The sequence below is a fragment of the Staurois parvus genome, unplaced genomic scaffold (genome assembly GCF_062004578.1).
Source record: "Staurois parvus isolate SC_StPar_1 unplaced genomic scaffold, SC_StPar_1.0 ptg000056l, whole genome shotgun sequence".
Classification (NCBI taxonomy): domain Eukaryota; kingdom Metazoa; phylum Chordata; class Amphibia; order Anura; family Ranidae; genus Staurois; species Staurois parvus.
In genome coordinates, this window is record NW_028317852.1 from 11,655,483 (window position 1) to 11,675,569 (window position 20,087).

The following is a 20,087-nucleotide window of genomic DNA, read 5'->3' on the forward strand; positions in this document are numbered from 1 at the left end:
ACCTTACACATTAGCCGTGTGTGGGGAACTGTGTCAAATGCTTTTGCAAAATCTAAGTATACCACATCCACCGCCACCCCTCTGTCCAAGGTTTTGCTCACCCCCTCATAAAAAGAAATCAGATTTGTTTGACAACTTCTGTCTTTCATGAATCCATGCTGTCTGTTGCTTAAAATATTTTTTTCCAGCAAGAAGTCATCTATGTGGTCTTTTATTAAACTCTCCAGTATCTTCCCAACTATAGAAGTTAAACTAACAGGTCTATAATTACTTGGTAAAGATTTTGACCCCTTTTTAAATATTGGCACAGCATTGGCTTTATGCCAATCCAGTGGTACTATGCCAGTCATTAAAGAGTCCCTAAAAATTAGAAACAATGGCTTTGAAATGACAGAGCTCAATTCTTTAAGGACCTGTGGGTGTATGCCATCTGGTCCAGGTACTTTATTCACCTTTATACTGTCTAAATATTTTTGGATCATATCAATTGTGAGCCAATGTGGATCATCTGGAGCTGTGTCAATACCATGCCCATTATGGACAAGAGCTCCCCCATGCTCCTTTGTATACAGAGAGCTGAAGAAGGTATTTAATAAATTTGCCTTCTCTTTGTCCCCAGTCACCCACTCTAGATTATTTTTAAAGGGCCTCCATGCTCGGACCTGACTTTTTTTTACCATTAATATATTTGAGGAATTTTTTGGGGGTTTGTCCTGCTATCTTTTGCATTCATTTTCAGTTTTTGCTGCCTTGATTTCCTTTTTACAAATTGTTACATTTTTGTAATATTTAATCAATGATAGCATTCTTTCATTTTTATAGTATATAAAAGCTCATTTTTATTATTTATAGCTTTTTTTTAACTTTGGCCCTAAGCCACATAGGTTTTATTTTTAGCCTTTTAACCTCCTTGGCGGTATTCCCGAGTGTAGCTCGGGGTAACATTTCAGTACCACAAACGGTAACCCCGAGCTACACTCGGGAATACCATGTGGCACTGCTCCGGCACTTGTTCTTCACTTACCTTACCCAGTGCTCCCATGATGTGTCCCCTGCAGCGTCCCCGGCCATCTCCTCCGGCCGATGCCGGCATCCGGCTTCTGTGTCCTGTCCCTGTGACGTCGGGACGTACGGGCGCCGCTGGCGGCGGGAAATTTAAAAATTTTAAAAAATGTCATTTTTTTTTTTACATTTTACATAGTAAAACATTGCTGTCTCAACCAATTTCAGATACATCTTGTCCCTAATGCTTTGTCCTGCGCCCTGCCTGCATTTTGTCTGTTCTTTCTGCCTGGAAACTGAGAAATGTCCATGGCGTCCAAAAAGTGTCCCTTTAGGTCAAAAGCGGTTTAGATCAGCTAGAGAACAGCGATAGTAAATCAGAACCACTTGCAGAATTGAGTGATAATGATTCGTGGGGAAATTCGTCATCAGACACTGAAAACGATTTTGCGACTTTGCTCAGCAATGTGCTAACTTGGCGCTATATTTCACATTTCAGTGTTTTTGGTTTGATTATATTATTGAATTAAATGTATTATTATTATTATATTATTATTTTTTATGATTATTTATTAAATTATAATTTATGATTACGTGTCTCAAATTTTATCCTACCCGGGATGTTTACTAGACTCTTGTTCGGACAGATTTCAGTGAGTTATTCCTAAGAATTACAGGCCTACAATAAAAAAACTACATATTTCCATGCAAAAAAATGTACCGCTTTCAGCACCAAAAATCTGAAAGAATCATACCGCCAAGGAGGTTAAACTTGTTGCCCATGGGAATATATTTTGCAGTCTTTTTGAAGAACTTTTTGTGTTGTGTTCATTGATGCCAATATTCCCTCCCAGTCTTTTTGAAGAACTCCCATTTCTGTGTTGTGTTCATTGATGCCAATATTCCCTCCCAGTCTAAGTCTTGGAGAGCAACTCTCAGCCTTGGAAAATTAGCTCTCTTAAAGTTGAGTGCTTTTATGTTTCCCGCATGCGCTTGTTGTTTACAGCTAACAATAAATGAAATCATACTATGGTCACTGCTACCCAGATGTTCTTTAATATGGACATTAGTAATAAGCTCTGCATGGTTTGAGATTACCAGGTCCAGCAGAGCATCATTGGTAGTTGGGGCCTCTATGAACTGTACCATAAAAGTTTCCTGTAATAGGTTTAAACATTTTTGTCCTTTAACTCTTCCTGCATTCCACATTATTATCACTGTCCTAGCCCTTGCAACCCTTTTGATCTGTGCAAGAAGCTGAGTCTCCACCTTGTGGTGGTTTATGTAAGGATCTATTCTACTTGTAAAGGGCGGTGTCCCTTTCCCTTAGAGGAAATATTATAGTGCCTCCAGTCGTTAAAATACGGCAAATATTTAGTAAACCAATAATTTGGACACCTTGATAATTTGATCACCACTTTTTATTAAACCTTGAATTCTTTTATCCAGTATGATTTCGTACCATACACACAAAATTTGCCTTATAATAGATAAATATAAAAATTTATTTATGTACAAAATTATATATATATTAACACAAAACGCAAAAGACTGGTGATGAATGAATAATGATACACACGGTCAAAGATATATCCTACCAATATCATACACAATAATAATATTTCTAAATAATGGGAAACAATATAACAATCTTCTAAATGATAATGATTAAAAATTAAATTTATTAATAACTAATAATTTAGAGTATCTCAAGGTTATTTTCTCACAAAACGTGGCCATAGGATTGGAAGAAGATATTCTCTGATAAATTATACTCTAATTATTAATATTTAATAATTTATAAAATATGAAAAATTTGTAATATGACACCAACAATATTTACAGTAATGCGGGATCTCTCTATATATATAAACACCCAATACAGTTGTGATACACTAAGGTAATTCTTATTACTCTACACAACAGATAAAATATGCAATACAAAATTAAATGGACAGTCTCACCACACCCAGATCTAGGAATATGACACCTCCCAGTGGATCCAACTGGCAATGGAACGCCTTCAGAATGATGACCACAGGGAAAAGTGAGATATAGTTCAATAGTGTGGGAGAATGTAGGAAGATAGAAGTACAGAGATTTAGAAATTTAGTAAAGTTTTTAGAAGTTTGAAAGGATGGAAGAGTTGATAGACAGCAGAGATGGATTTCAGCTTCTTCAGATATCTTCAGTCAGTTTTCAGTCAGTTGTTCCTTTTTCAATGAGGTTTTCTTTCAATGAGTTTTTTCTTAGTGAGGTTTTTTCTAAATCAGGTGCATGGGTTTTTATACCAACTAAACTATTGTTCTAAGAGACCCTCCCACCAGGCTTTTTGATTGGCTGGTTGAGAAATGTATGTATTTAAGCTATCTCTCACCTGTCCACTAAGTGGCGGTCAGAGCTCATAGAACAATTTGAGTATTTGTGATGACTCACACCTCGGGTGGAACTCAAGGTGATTTCAGGTATTAACTATATGTCTTATCCTAGATATACAGTCATGGCCGAAATTGTTGGCACCCTTGATATTTCTCCAGGAAATCATGTATTTCTCACGAAACGTATTGCATTAACACATGTTTTGCTATACACATGTTTATTCCCTTTGTGTGTATTGGGACAAAACAAAAAAAGGGAGGAAAGAAAGCAAATTCGACATAATGTCACACAAACCTCCAAAAATGGGCTGGACAAAAGTATTGGCACCCTTTCACAACTGCGGATAAATAAGAATGTTACAAGCATGTGATGCTCCTGTAAACTCACCTGGGGCAAGTAACAGGTGTGGGCAATATAGAAATCACACCTGAAAGCAGATAAAAAGGAGAGACGTTCACTTAACCTTTGCATTGTGTGTCTGTCTGTGCCACACTAAGCATGGACAACAGAAAGAGGAGACGAGAACTGTCTGAGGACCTGAGAACCAAAATTGTGGCAAAATATCAACAATCTCAAGGTTACAAGTCCATCTCCAGAGAACTAGATTTGCCTTTGTCCACAGTGCGCAACATTATCAAGAAGTTTGCAACCCATGGCACTGTAGCTAATCTCCCTGGTCGTGGACGGATGAGGAAAATTGATGAAAGATTGCAACGCAGAATAGTCCGGATGGTGGATAAGCAGCCCCAAACATGTTCCAAAGACATTCAAGCTGTCCTGCAGGCTCAGGGAGCATCAGTGTCAGCGCGAACTATCCGTCGACATTTAAATGAAATGAAACGCTATGGCAGGAGACCCAGGAGGACCCCACTGCTGACACAGAGACATAAAAAAGCAAGACTACAGTTTGCCAAAATGTACTTGAGTAAGCCAAAAGCCTTCTGGGAAAACGTCTTGTGGACAGATGAGACCAAGATAGAGCTTTTCGGTAAAGCACATCATTCTACTGTTTACCGAAAACGGAATGAGGCCTACAAAGAACAAAACACAGTACCTACGGTAAAATATGGTGGAGGTTCAATGATGTTTTGGGGTTGTTTTGCTGCCTCTGGCACTGGGTGCCTTGACTGTGTGCAAGGCATCATGAAATCTGAGGATTACCAAAGGATTTTGGGTCGCACTGTAGGGCCCAGTGTCAGAAAGCTGGGTTTGCGTCCAAGATCCTGGGTCTTCCAGCAGGACAATGACCCCAAACATACGTCAAAAAGCACTCAGAAATGGATGGCAAAGAAGCGCTGGAGAGTTCTGAAGTGGCCAGCAATGAGCCCAGATCTAAATCCCATTGAACACCTGTGGAGAGATCTTAAAATTGCTGTTGGGAAAAGGTGTCCTTCCAATAAGAGAGACCTGGAGCTGTTTGCAAAGGAAGAGTGGTCCAAAATTCCGGGTGAGAGGTGTCAGAAGCTTATTGATGGTTATAGGAAGCGACTGATTTCAGTTATGTTTTCCAAAGGGTGTGCAACCAAATATTAAGTTAAGGGTGCCAATACTTTTGTCCAGCCCATTTTTGGGGTTTTGTGTGACATTATGTCATATTTGCTTTTCTGCCTCTGTTTTATATTTGTTCCAATACATACAAAGGGAATAAACATGTGTATAGCAAAACATGTGTTAATGCAATACCTTTTTTGTGTGAAATACTTGATTTTCAGGAAAAATATCAAGGGTGCCAACAATTTCGGCCATGACTGTATATAGTTGATTATACCTATAATGTTCTAAATAGGAACCATGGAATATCTGTGTATGTTCAGTTATTCATCTCTCTGAGATACAACTTGTGTGAAAGCATTTGTTTCCTGATAAGATATACAACTAATGCTAATTCACAATATCTCTTATTTTCTCTCATCTCAATACTCACGTTAGTGATATACAATCCCCATTCAGCTGAATATTTTGTGGCGTGTGAAACAGATTCTTTATAACATCCATTGATACTATGCTTTTTGGTAATATCTCCGTGGGTAGATATATTAAATTTTTAGCCTTAAATGTCCTGAATTTAACCTTTTTGTTTCAGAATCAAACATTCCCATGGGTAGGAAAGACCCTCTGTTTACCTGGCTATTGTGTTGGAGTCAGAGTAAACATCCATTTATACTTTCAACCTTAGTGGATAATAGCATATTGTGATAGTTCGAGAGGTTTGTAGGTTCATCACACCCTACAAGGTTTGGGTAAACTTTCAACCAGTTAAGTTCCCGTCTTATCATTGTATTTTAGTTATGTGTGATGACTCAATGTTTGAAGATCCAATGTCTCATCTGGCTGTCTGTTTAACTTTTGTAGATGTATTCAACTCAACCCCAATATATAACCAGTATTTGTTGACATATCCCATTCTTGCTAGTCCCATAGTATACACTTGAAACTCCTCAGAATCCTAGTCTTAGACCACCTATGGATAAACAAACAGTCTATTGTCTCTAGGAAAAAAAAATTCCTTCACCCATTATTTACATTTCTTAGCTGGAGGGTCATTCGAATTTTCAACCAAGACAAGTTAACCCTTAGCAGATGACTAGGCTGGTTGGCTGTCAGAAGAACATTATATTTTGATAACTAATTTTAAAAGTCCACAACAACCTCCTCATTAAGACTGGGTGGCCTATAACAAACTACAATGATTACCTTTGTTGTACACACCCCCATGTGCAGTTCCACCCATTAGGTCCTCTTTCCTACTTGCTTTGAGATCGCTTCTCTCATAGTGACAGACTCCACCACTTTACCTTTTTACCCTGTCTCTCTGAAAGAGAACATACCCAGGAATATTAATGGCCCAGTCATGTGAAGAATGAAGCCAAGATTCAGCAATACCAATTAAATCATAGTTCTCTTCATGCACCAAAGCTTCCAACTCACCAGTTTTGCTTCACCATTTATATCCTCCCCATGCCATGGTTATGGTCATGTATGCACTTTGGTTTCTGGATGGGGCCATGTCATGTTTGAAGTTCCATGGAGGTGTCATAATGGATTAAGGAAAGGATATATACATCTTTCCACTTTAGGGCTAGCATCTCTTCATTCCACAAACTGGCTGTTTCCCCCATTTAAGTTTTGTGGTGACCAATCTTTGTGAGAAGCCCTTGCAGTTGGCCTGCGCTGTCCCACAGGCCACAATTTGCTTTAGATAGAGATGATGGAATAGTGGGAGACTTGTGTAGAAATAACCTACATACAGATGGAAAGTCTTTTCGAACAACGGTTCTATAAGTTGCCAAACAATCTCAACACTTGTCCCTATATAGGTAGGACATCTGAGGGGGTCTAAATGGCTGTCCTTTCCTCCATAAATTTTGAAGTTATAGGTATATCCCATGGCTCTGTTGCATATATTGTAGAATTTTACCACATATCAGGCCAATTACTAGGGATGTACTGTTTAGTTCCAAGCCTTCAGGTGAAGTGGACTAGGGATTCATCCACACAAATATTTTGTTAGAAGTAAACATTTCCCTTGAACATACAGCAAAAAAAACTTGATTAGTGGACAATTTTGAACAGTTTGTCGTAATCAGGATGATTTTGAGGAGGGCACTGGCTTATTATTGAAATGTAATAACCTCATTATCATCTTGTAGCTTGCTCTAGGCATACAAGATGAATAGACTGGCATATGCCGTATAGGTAGACCGTATTGGGTAGACCAGTAGGTGTTGACTTCATATTTTCTTGTCAGTCCCTTGTAAGGCTAAGAAAAATTTTTAATTCTTTCATAGTGAGGAGTTTCCACACAAATGGGCAGGCATATGACAAATTAGGATTGTTGGCAATGTATTGGCTGGCATACAGAATGCACCACTCCACAATGTAACGTAGCAGATCATCAGTAAAAATAAATTTAAAATATTCATTGGATTAACATTTTCTGTTTGTATCTGAGGGCCTGGCTACGCTGTAAAAGGGGGAATTGCAGGTTCTGCTGAATTAGCTGGCAGCCATGTAGAATATAAAAGTAACTCTGGGAGGTCAGTATAGGCCCTACATCGTTGTTGTGGATGGGGCACCCAGTTACTAATGCCTGGCCTATCATCCGGGAATGCTGCCCTGCTTGTACTCACCACTTCACCAGGATTTGCAGCACTACTGGTGGATGCCTGCTCCTTCTCAGATCTCCTTAACCTCTTTGTTTGGACCCTCTCCTGTTCAGAATCTGTTGCTGACCCACTTCTTTCAACTGGCTCATACTTAGAATCTGATCCTGACAGAAAGTTCCCCGCTACTCTCGTCCATCATACTCAGTATCTGGAAAGCTTCCTAGCTGGTGTATAATTTTTTAGACATGTTAATGCTGCATTGCCATATTACTCACTGGTACTGTGTGACAGGTGTTGATGATCGCTGGTGCACTGTAACAGATTTTAAAGTTCACTTGTACACTGACAGATGTTGATCGCTGGTACACTGTGACAGATGTGGAGACGATCACTGGAATGCTGTGATAGATGGGGATTGGACACTGGTACACTGTGACAGATGTTGGTTGTTGGTACACTGTGACAGATGTGGAGATGATCACTGGAATGCTGTGACAGATGGGGATTTGACACTGGTACACTGTGACAGATGTTTGTCATTGGTACACTGTGACAGATGTTGAACACTGGTACACTGTAACAGACATTGATCACTAGTATACTGACAGATGTGGATTTGACACTGGTACACTGTGGCAGATGTGGATTTGACAGTGGGGACACTGGGGACACTAGATGGGTGATAAGTGTGAGTTAAGCAGTAAAAATGCTATACTAATTGATCCCCAGCTGGCAACACAGATCAGCTCTGATTCCCCTCACTGGCAGGTTCTGGGTGAGTAGAAGAAGAGTCAATCAAATGACAGGCGGCTGTGCTTACATTACATGATGAATGTGATTGGACACCAATCACAACAATCATGTGACCAGAAGGGCTAATCAAGAGCCCTTTTTCAGAGCAATGATGCGCTGTGTCCAGGGGACACAGGCACATCGGGAGCGAGTAGCTGTGCAGCCACGTTCTGAGGGACATATGGATACATCCACTCAAAACAGTGAAGCTCCCACCCAGCCATTTAAGTGCTGTGGCCAGGTGGTAAGCGGTTAAAAGCTCAATGGATTTCTGTCCATATCTACAGGCATATTTTGCATTTATCAAATGACAATAACAAAATACTTCAATTATACAGGATATTTACTATACCAAAAGAGAATGCAGTATGGTCTAAAAGACATTGAGTGAGCTATTCTAGTAATGTACAACTTTCCTCAAAAGACTTTATATTCAAAAGCTAAGAATCATATTTACCTGTGAATAGTAATTATGCTAAGATTTGTAACAGTATGCCATTTCCTACATTTCCTTTTTTAAATACAATAAAAGATAAAAAATCCATAGTGCACACTGTGCTTTGGGCATCACAGTATGCATGCTGCAAGAGTGTGCAAATTATTTTGTACTCTGCTTAAAATGAAGGCTATGATGATAAATAATGACATAGGCTGCCTTTCCGTTGCTTTCCTTAAAACAGGCACATTATATTGCTTAGTGAGCAATTATGGTACTTGCCACAATCATATTTTTTTAAACTTGTATAAAATGTGAACACATGCATTTCTTAAAGTTTACCTTATCAAAACAGATGGCACATAAGCAGCATTATTCAATACACAATTCACACCCAAACTGGGACTCCACCATACACATTACCAGTGTTCCAAGATCAATTTCACTGTGGAAGTGTACATCAATGCACTCATGCAGCCCCAGTATGCAGACATACCATACTCTGCTTTTGTTCATTTTCTTTTAGTAAATCATGTCCACAGCCTCAGTGGGACTAAAGTTCAGAGCTGTCCACCTGTCTGCATGAAGAATTATGACACAGATGTGTAAAATGAGCACTGCGGCTGTATGTAGTTAGAGGAAAAAGTACTTATTGATAATTTATTACTTGCCTCTGATCATTTACTGTGACTCACTACTCTGTTTCTTTTTCTTCTGCATACAACATTGGGATTTGTCAGCTCAATGTGTCAGCATTAGTGTTCACCAAAGGCAAGGTGTCACTTTTTAGAATGCAGAGGGAAATGTGTCTTTACTTTCTTTTTTGATGAAGAATTGCAGATATATTTCAACATTTATTTAACCAGTTCCAGACCTCTTCCTGTAGCTTTACAGCAACAGTATGGCCCTGCTGCACTGGATCACATATATACAGCGTACGTGATCTAGCATTTCCGGATAGAGGGTGCAAGCACCGTCTATGCTGTAATTTTGCTACAGCAGAAGCCAATCAGCAGGCCCTAGCAAATTATTTATGGCCAGAACCTGCTGATCAGCTGAGTGAATGACAGAAGAGAGTCCTGTGTTGGTAAAAAGAACCATAAAAACCAAATGGGACTTTACTGGTACAGAAAGTGGACAACATCATATTGTTGTATAAAACATGTTTATTGAAACATATTTTCCAAAAATTTACCATAAAACAGTATTTTGGCTAATCAGCCCAATATATCCAAAATACTGTTTTTATGGTAAATTTTTGGAAGATATGTTTCAATAAACATGTTTTATACAACAATATGATGTTGTCCACTTTTTGTACCAGTAAAGTCCCATTTGGTTTTTATGGTTCTTTATATGATAGATGAGGGATGAGGTACATTTGCAGTCTGATTTATATAATTATGTTGATAAACAACACAGGGCTCTCTATGGAGAGCAGCAACGTGGCTGCCTTTTTTGTCCCTGCAAAACAGGGAGTAAAAACAGTCACGTCCCTTAGTAAAAGCAAAAAAGACTACACACCCTACACTTGTTAGGCACACATTTAACCCTTTGATTTCCCCAATTGTTAACCCCTTCCTAGCAGTCTGGACTGGCCAAAGGGCACAAAGGGCTCCTGTTTGTGGCTAGGCTCCCAAAAAGTCTCACGCATCTGGTATCACCATACTATGTAGAAGTTGCAGAATGTATTTTGGGGTGTAATTCCACATATACCCATGGCATGTGTGAGCAATATATAATTTATATAACAACTTGTGGTAAAAATAAAGTATTCCACATGCCTCTCAGAAAACAGTCTGGGGTGTTTACTTTACAAAAAGGGGTCATTTGTGGGGGGATTGTGCTATCCTGGAATTTCAGAGCCTCTGAACTTGTGATAGGAAGTGAAATGAGGAATTTACGCACCATAAGGTTTTCAAAGTGATCATTGGATTTCAGGCTCCTGTATGCGGCTAGGCTGCCAAAAAGTCTCACACGTGGTATCCCCATACTCAGGAGAAGCAGCAGAATTTATTTTGGCATGTAATTCCAAATATACCCATGGCATTTGTGAACAATATACCATTTAAATGACAACTTTGAGTTAAAAAAAAGAATTAATTTTCCAAAAACTTGTAAAAAAAAAAAAATCTTCCATGGCCTCAACATGCCTCTCAGCAGACAGCTTAGGGTGCCTACCTTGGGGGCCTTATTTGGGGGTGTTTTTATAGCCCTGGCATTTTAGCACCTCAAGAAATGTGATAGGAATGAGTAAACTAACGCTGTGTAAGCTACATTATCCGTACCATAGTTTGTAGACGCTATAACATTCGCACAAATCAAATAAGATACACTTATTGAGATTTTTTTACCAAAGAGATATAGCAAAATATATTTTGGCCTAAATATATGAGAAACTTTGAATTTATTGGACATTTTTTATAACAGAAATGAAAAAATATTGTTTTTTTTTTCAAAATGTTCAGTCTTTCTTTTTTTATAGTGCAAAAAAATAAAAAAGGTGATCAAATACCACCAAAAGAAAGCTCTATTTGTGGGAAAAAAATGACATAAAGTTCATTATTGCATGACCGCAAACTAGCTCAGCGCCGTATAGCACAAAATGGCGTAAATTCCAGTATCCAGTAATATACACTTATTGGGATTTTGTTTATCAAAAACATGTAGCAGGATACATTTTGGTCCAAATTTATGATTAACTTTGGATTTACTGTATATTTTTTATAACCAAAAGTAAAAAATATGGTCTTTTCAAAATTTTTGGCCTTTTTTTTTTAAAGAATATTTATTGAATTTTATACACTTGATAAAAAATATCTTGACATACAACTCTGTAAACCATTTTTCCATAAGAGTGGTGAGTACAGAAGTCAGTACAACTTCTGGTAACAAAAGGCAGTATCCAAATAGGCATCGATGTCACAACAAATCAGTACAACATAAGCTGAATTCCAAAAATTAGGCAATTCCCTAGGAACGGAAGTTTGGTTATGAAGGCCTGAACAATAACATCTCTATTAAAAAGACAATTGAATAAGAGTGTCGTATGAGCTAAGAATCATAAGGAGGAGCATGGGCTCCATTGCATGACTGGGGAATAGAGAGCTGTGGGGTGGGGCTACAAGAGGACTTGGACAATCATAGTTCACCCAACGTATTGGTAATTTGAGCTTTGAGATACCAAACCGAATATTGAAAAGGTTCCATACGAATGGCTAGTTCTGCAGGAGTAAAGGAGTATTCCATGAAGGACTGCCATCTAGAGATGAAGTGGTGTGTAGTTAAAATTCTGAGTAATGGCGTCCAGCTTCTCAAGATTAAATAGGGCAGCTAGTGTCTGTATTACCATTTTAAGCTGTGGAGGTGTCCAGCTTCTCCAGATTAAATAAGGCAGTTAGTGTCTGTATTACTGTTTTAAGCTGTGGAGAGTTTGGCTGTATCCAAGCTTGCATGAGTGCTCTGCAAGCTACCAATAAGCAAATATGGATCCACCGAGGAAGAGCATTAGGACTTGCCAACATTGCTGGATCTTGATAATTGAAGAGACAGAGTATAGGGTTTTTGGTGAGAGAGATGTTGTACAGTTGATAAATGTAATGAAGAACTCGATCCCAGAAGGTCGAAATTTGGGCACATTCCCAAAGGCGATGAAACAAAGTAGTTCAAGTGTGGTCGCACCAAGGACACGTAGGGTGGGGAGTAACAGCTGGATTAGCTGAGAAAGGATAGTAAGCTCTGTGAATGATTTTGAATTGAGTTTCCCACCATGTTTCGCAGAGAACAAGTGAAGAGATTTTCCGGTATCCCGACAGTATATTGTCCGGAGCTTCATCAGTAGACAGTATGGGAGTCCATGGCTTAAAAGAAGTAAGATGGTATTTTGCAAACTGGTGTGAGATTAGATGAGACTAGATTGCCAAAATGAAATAGTTATCCTAATGCAGTAGAATTTCTATAAAGGAGTGCTGAAAGGGATGTTGTTTTGGAGAATAGCCAGTCAAGAGGACAGCCACCAGCTGAAGGTAGTAAAAGATATGAGATCCCGGTAGGGAGTTTTTGGCAGCTAGTACTGAAAAGGGCTGGAAGGTACATTTGGTATCATCAAAGATAGATATGACTTTAGTAAGTCCACTATGAGACCAGTGGGTAAATGATGCATGCTCAGTCGCTACAGGGAAGATAGGGTTTCTAAGAATAGGCAGGTGGGAGGATATTCTTAGCGGTAGGCGAAGTACTTTCCGCATTTCCCTCCAGGCCAATACTGTGTCTCTAATCAGGAGATTCAATTGGAGAGATCGAGGTAAGGCCTTGAGGTTAGAATGCAGAATGGCTGGAAGGTGTAGCGGAGACACCAGGGCCTCCTCTAGATAGTAGTTTAAATAACGTGATTTCCCAGTAATCCAATCAAGACTCTGATGAAGGAGGAAGGGCAGGTTGTAAAATCGAATATTCAGCAGGTCTGCTCCCTCCTCACTCTTTGGGAGACTAAGCTTTTGTAGTGCAATACGCGTTTTTTTATGCTGCCACAGAAAGGTCTGTAGAGCCCTATGAATCTTCTGAACATAAGAACGTTTTAACAGAAGAGGGAGTGTTTGCAAAGGACAGAGCAATCTTGAAAAAGAAACCATTTTGTAAAAATGACATCTCCCAAAGAGTGAAAGGGGAAGAGTTGTCCAAACTTCCAGTTCCTATACAATTTTGTTGATTAAAGGAGGGTAATTTAGGTAATAAAGAGATGATGGTTCTCTGCCTATGCGGATGCCCAAATACGTAATGGATTGAGTAGCTATACCAAAGGGAGAGGAAAGAATCCAACACTTTGATGTAGTAGCATTCAAAGGGAGTACTTTGCTCTTATCAAAATTGCTTCTTAGGCCGGAGCATTTACGGAAGGTCGCAAACAGGTCCTGAAGTAGTAGGAAGTCTTTGGGTAGTTCTGGGGAGAACAGTAACATATCATCCGAGAAGAGAGCTGAGCGGAGAGTAAGGTCGCCAATTGTGACACCACTAACCCCTGACGTAGAATTGAGCAGTCTGGATAAAGGTTCAAGGGTGATGTTAAAGAGGAGGGGAGAGAGCAGGTAGCCCTGCCTGATGCCTTAGGTCAAGGGAATGCTCGGCGAAATAAAGTCAGGTGTGATTAATCTAGCTGTGGGCAAGGAGTACGTGTTGTAAAAAATCCAAAATGGGGCCCGAAAAACCAAGCCTTCTCATAACTATGAAGAGTCAGGCAAATCTTATGTTGTCGAAGGCTTTTTCAGCATCTAAAGATATAAGTGCTAGATTCATCTGTGGGTTTGTTTTAGTATGTTCCAGGGCTAATAGTAGTTTGCGAATGTTGAACATTGTTGATCAACCCAGCACGAACCCAGATTGGGCAGAATGTAGTATTTTGGAAAGCAGTAGGTCCAACCTGGATGCCAAGATTTTTTTAAGTATTTTGGCGTCTATATTAATTAAGAGATAGGTCGGCATGATCCTGCGAGCAGTGTGTCTTTTCCCTTCTTAGCTATGAGTTTAATATGCGTCTGGGAGCCAGTTGCGAGATATGGGCCATCCTCTCACATTGCCTTATAGATGTGATACAGAGTGTCTGGGATGAATTTCAAAGTCAATTTATAGAATTCCACACTGAGATTGTCAGGTCCAGGAGCTTTAGCCGAGGGTAGGTGTTTGATAGTGGCAGAAATGTCGTCTCGTGTATTGGGAGCAGTTAAGGCACTTAGCTGGGATCCAGAAAGCTTGGGAGGTTTATAGAGGCTATAAAGTCCTCAGCAGCTCTAGCATCAATCAGGTCCTCTGAATACAAGGAAGTGTAATAGGATGTGAGAAGGTCATTAATATCAGATGACAGCATTAAGACATTGCCCACGGGTGAATGGAGAGCAGAGATATGAGTGGGAGTATGAGGGCCTGCACTAAGCTGTGCCAAAAGCTTTCCCTTCTTATTGCCATATCTATAAAATTTTAAGGTGGAAAAGTCAGATTTGGCTGCTTACTGGTGCTCAGCCCAATAATCAAAGGCTCGTTTGGCAGATTGCCAATTCAGCCTATTCTCGTGCATGCGATTGCGGGAGAGCTCAATACGTGCCTGACGAAGAGATTTGCTCACCTGTTGGTGAAGCAGTTGGCACCTTTTCTTAAAATGCGTGGTATAGGAGATTATGCGCCCTCTAAGGAATGCCTTCCCAGCTTCCCAGAATAGATTAAAATTGGTTAAATGTGCTCTGTTTGTGTCTACAAATTCCTGCCACGCTGCAAATAGTTGAGACTTGAAGTCTTTGTTATTGGCTAGATAAGCAGGGAAGCGCCAAGGGCTAGGAGATTTTGGAGTTTTTAACCCAGACAGCTATAATAATATGGGAAAATGGTCAGAAATGGCCATATCAGAAATGGTCATTCTACGTAGCATGGGCAAGACAGGCTCTGAGCAAAAATGATAGTCAATACGAGAAAAGGAGTCATCATAGTTCAGATAGCGTACAATCACCAGCCTAGGTTTAGTGCGAGAATCGGATGGCGGGCCAATACAGTGGGCTAATTCAACTGCACAGACGTGTTGCAGGCCTAGGTGCTGCAGAATGTACTAAGCACTTTTCCAGATCATCTACTTTACCTTGATCTTGAAGATCCCTTTAAGCCATGATGAGTTAGGCTACTGCAGCAAAAACAGCCAATGAGTCATCTTCAACAGAGGAGATCTTGTCTTCCATCTGTTTAATGCGCTGAGTCTGTGCGTAGAGATCTTTATGTAGTTGTTCTAGCCCTTTAAGAAAAGCACTGTTGACCGTGAGAGTAGGCGTTAGGATTGCCATGACTGCGTGGGCAATGCCCGCTGGTGAGGCAGGGTCCGGAGGCTGAGGAGTAGGAGGCTGTGGCTGCTGTGGGCTCTGCTGATCCCCTGTATCAGTGTGGATGATTGCAGCGGCAGCCAGCTTGGCTGCAGTGGCCGCTGTGTCCCCCTGTGACAAAAGAGGAGCGGGAGTGGGTCTGCTCCACAAAGCAGTCCATGTGTTCCCCCAGAGCCATTGGCAGGAAAGGGGGCAACCCCCGAATTGTAGCAGGCGTGGGAGAGCAGCGGTGGAGGAGGGTGGTGGGAGCAGGGACGGCTCACCTCTGCTCCACACAGCTCCAGAATCAGTCTTTTTTTGTTTATGGCGCAAAAAATAAAAACCCCAGTGGTGATTAAATACCACCAAAAGAAAGCTCTCTTTATGTGAAAAAAGGACATAAATTTAGTTTGGGTACAGCATTGCATGACCGTGCAATTATTAGTTAGAGTGTCAAATAGAAAAAAATGGCCTGGTCAGGAAGGGGGGTAAATCTTCAAATATTAATGTATGTAATAATATTAAAAATAATTTCTGAATATTAATTTATATAATGCATTTTTTTCTATTGGGATTAAACTAATTTGTGACAAATGTAATATAATGATTTTCAAATGGCTATTAATTTTACATTGTTTTAAATATTGAAAAAAAAATATTTATTAGACAATATATTTTTTTTTCAACAGGTCATAGATTTCACTTTTTAAAAACAGTCTTTGAATTTGTGATATCCACATAAAAAAGCATATATATATATATATATATATTAAACATATAGGTATTTGATTTTAAAGTACATTTTCTTTTTTATTTTACAGAAATGCCAAAATGCATTGTACCTTCTTGTTATCATGGTACTGGGCAAAAAACACTGTTTCCCATCATTAGCATTCATTTTATTTACAAAAGACAGCACCCTATTTTGCACCTATATAAGAAATTCTGTAATGGGAGATGAAATGATTGAAGAGTTCACAAAATTAATGGCTGAAGATAAACATGGTGATAAATTTTCCATGTGTTTAGCTCACTTCATAGAAGATTGTTTTATAAAGCAAGGTTCTAGAAAAATTCTCATGCAAGATTCCTTGCCAGCAATTAATCCAGAAATAACAGTTGGAGAAATGTCCCAGGGAAAGACGTTTAACCAAAATAATCAAGAATAGAGTTTGAGAGGTACAGCATCTCAAGGTACATCAGAAACCGGGGCAGTTTGCTAGTGTAATTGTTATAAGATACCCATTCCAAAAGTTACAAGTAGAAGAAATGCTACCTCTCAAACAGAGGATAGGTATTTCTCATCATGTGCTTCTGAAGAAACATACAAATTAGCTAGTGAAAAGATTGTTGATCTAGAGCATTCATATGGGAAAAAAAAACTACAAACAAACCCTGTGCAACAATATATTCTAAAAGAGCAGTCATCCCAATGTGATAAATAATCACTATTATGAAGCAAACATCAGTAAGGGGCATTGTTTGTGTGTGAAATCTACTATTTACACAATTACAAACCATACCAATTCCAAAAAACATAAAAATAAGAAATTTAAATGATATGCATTCAAAGTGATATATAAAATCCATTATTGGTCAATTTCCATATACATATATATCAATTATATAAGTGAAACAGTTCACAAAGTGGTAATGCAGTAGCAGTCTCTCAATCAGAATACTTGGTTCTTTAATATGCCTCCACCACAAACAAAATGTGCTTCACTCAGTGAAAGTGCAGTAATTAAAATACTAACTAGACCACATCTAAGGAAATAAGGTCTTATTGTGCTTGGTTTAGTATCCAGTTGCCAAGGTCCCACAGAGCCTGGGATATCTAAAGCTGTCTTCTAATTTGCTTCACAAAGTTATATAAAGAAACCACGGAAAAGAAAAGGATTGCTCCTCTGCTACCACTTCCAGCAATGTCTCCGCATGGGAGGAATTAGGTGGAGGCAGAAGTAGGTGGGGGCAAACATATCTAGGGCTGCTACCCCTAACAGCTGGGAGAGCAACGCATCCAATATGGGTGGTGAGGGTAGTGCAGGAAGGCCTAGACAGTTGGTGATAATAGGGGGATTCTATAATCAGAAGGACTGATAGAATAATTTTTGCCATGATTGCCTCAACTGAATGGTTTGCTGTTTCTCTGGTGCCAGGGTTTGGCATGTTGTGGACTGTGTTGATAATTACTAGGAGGGGCTGGGCATGACCCAGCTGTCTTGGTCCATTTAGGAACCAATGACAGAATGCATGGAAGGTGGAAGCTCCTTAGGAATCAATTAAGAACTAGTCTGCAGGTTAAAGGGAAGGACTTTCAAGATGATATTGTCTGAAATATTGCCTGTGTCATGCGCAACACAGAAAAGACAACGGAAGATTAGAGAACTGAATACATGGCTAAAGACTTGGTGAAAGAGGGAAGGATTTGAGTTTCTACAGCACTGGGCTGACTTTTAATTGGGGTACAACCTATATGTTAAGATGGTTTGCATCTAAATGGAAGGGGGTCTGCTGTGCTTGCTGCAAGGTTTATGGGAAGGCTGGAGGAATATTCAAACTAGGATTGAGAGGGAGTATGAACTAGAATTCAATGGGGCAGACAGGCCAGTTAAGGGCCAGACAATAATGGAGGGTGGAATGGGGATAGATGGGGGGAGGGTTATGGCAGGTTCCCATGTTATAAACAACAAATTATATTACTATTTGTGCTACTAAAAAAGATGCAAAACACAAGTGCTGTGATAATGAATTAAAGTGTTTGTTCACCAATGCCAGAAGTCTGTCAAGCAAAATAGTGAGTTGGAAGCTTTGGTGCACGAAGAGAACTATGATTTAAACGGTATTGCTGAATCTTGGTCTAATTCCTCACATGACTGGGCTATTAATATTCCTGGATATGCTCTCTTTTGGAGAGACTGGGGAAAACGTAAAGGTGGTGGTGTCTGTCTCTATGTGAGAAGCGATCTCAAAGCTAGTGTGAAAGAGGACCAGGTTGATGGAGAGTGAGATGAAGCTGCAGCATTATGGTGGAACTGCATATAAACGTGTGTAGTTCAAAGATAATCATAGGAGTTTGTTACAGGCCACCAAATGTTGTTGAGGAGTGGGGACTCCTTGCACAAATGGAAAAGGACTGTAAGGGCTGAGACAGTGATAATAATATCAAGGTAGTTAAAAATCCCCCATTATTCCCCATTAAGTATTGGCACTGCTGGAACAGTTAAAGGGCAAAAATATATAAACCTACTACAGGACAATTTGATGGTACAGTTCACAGACGCACCGACTACGAATGATGCTCTGATGGACCTGGTAATCTCAAACCATGCACAGCTTATTACATCTGGGTAGCAGTGACCATAACATGATTTCATTTAATGTTAGCTATAAACAACAAACACACACTGGAAAGATAAAAACACTTAACTTTAAGAGATCAAATTTTCCAAGGATGAGGGCTGCTCTCTAAGATTTAGATTGGGAGGGAATATTGGCATCAAAGAACACAGAACATAAATAGGAATTCTTCAAAAAGACTGTATGTGAACACACTGCTAAATATATTCCCACGGGCGATAAGTATTAAAAAAGGCTAAGAATAATGTGGCTTATGTCCAAAGTTAAAAAAGCTATAAACAATAAGAAAAGAGCTTTTAAAAATTATAAATATGAGGGAACACTATCATCATTTAATAATTACAAGGAATATAACAGAATATGTAAAAAGGAAATCAAGACTACAAAAATTCAAAATGAGCTACAGATTGAAAAAGATAGTAGGACAAACCCCCAAAAATTCTTCAGATATATTAATAGTAAAAAGGTCAGGTCTGAGCATGTAGGCCCTTAACCAAATAATCTAGAGTGAGTGACTGGGGACAAAGAGAAGAAAAATAAGTAAATAACTTCTTCATCTCTGTGTATTCAAAGTAGCATAGGGATGGTCATGTCCATAATGGGTATGATATTGACACAGCCTCAAATGATCCGCTATAGCTCAAAATTGATTATGGTCCAGAAATATTCAGACATACACCCCACCCACAGATTCCCAAAAGAATTGAGCTCTGTCACTTCAAAGCCATTGTTTCTAATATTTACTCTATAATGACTGGCATAGTGCAACTGGTGCCCATATTTAAAAAGGGATCAAAGTATTTACCAAATAACTACAGACCTGTTAGTTTAACTTTTATAGTCAGGAAGATACTGGTGAGTTTATTAAAAGAGCACATAGATGAGTTCTTGGTAGAAAAAAATATTTTGAGTAACAAAGAGCATGGATTCATAAAGACAGAAATTGTTAAACAAATCTGATTTCTTGTTAATAGGAGGTAAGAAAAACCTTTGGCAAAGGAGTGGTATACTTGGATTTTGCAAAAAGTGCTTGTTACACTTCCCTACTTGAGGGATGCTGAGTTTTTGCGTCCCCCTAAGCTCTGCACAGTTAGGCAAAACGTACTTGCCTCCACAGTCAGTAAATGGTCCATGAGCTTGTTTTTTGTTGTTTTATTAGGTATTAACAAATTGGATGGG